The 3,026-nt window shown below is 40.6% G+C and overlaps 1 protein-coding gene and 1 long non-coding RNA gene across 5 annotated transcripts in view; both read right to left on the bottom strand.

The window, feature by feature from the left end:
- Nucleotides 1-3,026, bottom strand: part of il1rapl2 (interleukin 1 receptor accessory protein-like 2) — a gene marked incomplete at its 5' end in the record, with an annotated part of 503,103 nt that overhangs the window by 127,288 nt on the left and 372,789 nt on the right.
- LOC116685932 (uncharacterized) overlaps nt 456-3,026 on the bottom strand; it is a 9,110-nt gene continuing 6,539 nt past the window's right edge. Inside the window, exons 2-3 of the long non-coding RNA XR_004331086.1 lie at nt 2,663-2,665; nt 456-466 (exon numbers count right to left, since the gene is read on the bottom strand). This is a non-coding gene — a long non-coding RNA (uncharacterized LOC116685932). The remainder of the gene's footprint in view (nt 467-2,662; nt 2,666-3,026) is intronic.

Here is a 3,026-nt window from a genome sequence, read left to right as displayed (position 1 = left end):
CTTCCAGTTAAAACTAGATGTTATGAAACCAGGCTACCTGTTTAGCCAATAAGACAACGAATTGATTGATACCAAACTTGACCAAAAATGTATAACCCTCAGATGGCTGCAGCAGTGTCAAAGCAAAAATAGGGCCTTCTCATTGCATTTCACCACCATTTTATCAATTTAAAATTACTTATTTCTATAAATTTATGTATATAGTTATTTCAAGTATTTTTGTGGATTGATGTTGATGTGTTTTTTGTATTTTGCACCTTTTGGGCTTTTTTCTTTGCACTTTTCAAAAGGAAATAAGAAAAACGCAGATATATCTGTAGAAATAGTGTTTTTCTTCTGGATTTTTTCTGGATTAAGCTGAGACATGTGGCCATGGTACTAGTTTTGTATATAGCCCATGTAATATGCTTACAGAATTGTTTTCAAACCATTTTACAGATGCTTTACTTAGATGGAAATATAAATTCTATATTCTAACCTACAGTGGTGTGAAAAAGTGTTTGCCCCCTTCCTCATTTCCTGTTCCTTTGCATGTTTGTCACACTTAAGTGTTTCGGAACATCAAACCAATTTAAACAATAGTCAAGGACAACACAAGTAAACACAAAATGCAATTTGTAAATGAAGGTGTTTATTATTAAAGGTAAAAAAAAAAAAAAAACCATCATGGCCCTGTGTGAAAAAGTGATTGCCCCCCTTGTTAAAACATACTATAACTGTGGTTGTCCACACCTGAGTTCAATTTCTCTAGTCACACCCAGGCCTGATTATTGCCACACCTGTTCACAATCAAGGCATCACTTAAATAGGAGCTGCTTGCCACAGTAAGGTCCACCAGAAGATCCTTAAAAGCTACACTCATGCCGAGACCCAAAGAAATTCAGGACAATTGAGAAAGAAAGTAATTGAGATCTATCAGTCTGGAAAGGGTTATAAAGCCATTTCCAAGCTTTGGGAATCCCGAACCACAGTGAAGCCATTATCCACTGGCGAAGACATGGAACAGTGGTTAACCTTCCCAGGAGTGGCCGCCGCCCAAAATTACCCCAAGAGCGCAGCGACGACTCATCCAAGAGGTCACAAAAGACCCCACAACAACGTCCAAAGAACTGCAGGCCTCACTTGCCTCAGTTAAGGTCGCGTTCATGCCTCCACCATCAGGAAAAGACTGGGCAAAATGGCTGCATGGCAGAGTTCCAAGGAGAAAACCACTGCTGAGCAAAAAGAACTCAAACTCGTCTCAATTTCTCCACAACACATCTTGATGATCCCCAAGACTTTTGGGACAACATCTGTGGACCGATGACAAAAGTGGAACTCTTTGGAAGGTGTGTGTCCAGTATTTCGGCTAGAAGGAACACTGCATTTCATAAAAAAACATTATACCAACAGTAAAATATGGTGGTGTAGTGTGATGGTCTGGGGCTGTTTTGCTGCTTCAGGACCTGGAAGACTGCCGTGATAAAAGGAACTATGAATTCTGCTGTCTACCAAGAGATCCTGAAGGAGATGTCCGACCATCTGTTCGTGTGCTCAAGCTGAAACAAACTTGGGTTCTGCAGCAGGACAATGATCCTAAACACACCAGCAAGTCCACCACCAATGGCTGAAGAAAAACAAAATGAAGACTTGGAGTGGCCCCCAAAGTCCTGACCTGAACCTATTGAGATGTTGTGGTATGACCTAAAAAGGCCGTTCATGCTCGAAAACCCTCTATGTAACTGAATTAGGACAATTCTGCAAAGATGAGTGGGCCAAATTTCTCCAGGACGCTGTAAAAGCCTCATTGCATGTTATCGCAAACGCTTGGTTGCAGTTGTTGCTGCTAAGGGTGGCCCAACCAGTTATTAGGTTAGGGGGCAATCACTTTTTCACCAGGGCCATGATGGTTTGGATTTTTTTTCACCTTTAATAATTAACACCATTTACAAATTGCATTTTGTGTTTACGTGTGTTGTCCTTGACTATTGTTTAAATTGGTTTGATGTTCCGAAACACTTAAGTGTGACAAACATGCAAAGAAACAGGAAATGAGGAAGGCGGCAAACACTTTTTCACACCACTGTATGTCGCTCGGGCCTAGACTCACACTGACACTTGGAACTAAAAATTGAGTGTTAACTTCCCAATGACCGCAGGCACATCCCAAAGGGCCAAAGTATATTGGAGCTGAATCACTTTTTTTTGGGTAAAACATTTAAGCGAGAAAAGCATGGATTTTCAAGTGTCTTTAAAGAGGTAAGGTTGCAGTTTGGTCAAGTTTAGGTACAAAAAGTACTTGGTTATGTTTTGGGACCAATAGACAAAGATTGTGGTCAAAGCCAACTACTCCAGTAGAAGATAATGTTGAAAACAAAAACATCATGTGTTTGAGTTGAGACTTCCTGCAAAAAGTTAATTAAATGAGGTGGAAAGTAAAAAATTAAACTAGTTAAAACAAGAAAGCAAATGACTGAAGTCCTGTACATTGGCAGAACAAATACAGCGAGTGCAACACACTGCACTTTTACTCTTGCTGGTGTACGAGTGACTGTTTCTGTAGCCGTGTCAGATGAACAGCTGCCTCCGTTTCTGCTGTGTTGCTTGAGTTGCTCGTCAAAGTCCTAACATATTGATGTTGATTGTGCTGACACTTTATTGACTAGATGTCAGAATCTCTCACTGTCTGTGCCTGGGATAATGATAGAAAAAGAAGATGTGGATGAGTGCAGGTGGTAGGACAACCACACACACAAAAAATAAAACCTCCTCACACACACACACACACACACACACACACACACAGTTCTTTATCTGTCTCTTTGTTCACCTTTGCTCGAACTGCTCTTTCTCTGCCTCTTGAATATGAGGAGCATAGATCAATACATGCTGAGAAGTGACAAAGACAAATAACGTTCACTGATTACACACACATTCCATTTCATGTCACAAAGGAAGTATACACACATAGATGCATGGTTACAACATCAGGGGAAACTCTGGGTGGGGAAAATGAAAGACTTGTCCCTCCCTCATCACCACCACTG

Source organism: Etheostoma spectabile, unplaced genomic scaffold (assembly GCF_008692095.1).
Source record: "Etheostoma spectabile isolate EspeVRDwgs_2016 unplaced genomic scaffold, UIUC_Espe_1.0 scaffold273, whole genome shotgun sequence".
NCBI lineage: Eukaryota > Metazoa > Chordata > Actinopteri > Perciformes > Percidae > Etheostoma > Etheostoma spectabile.
Note: the sequence above shows the minus strand (reverse complement) of the source record. Positions and strands in the feature narration are given on the sequence as shown.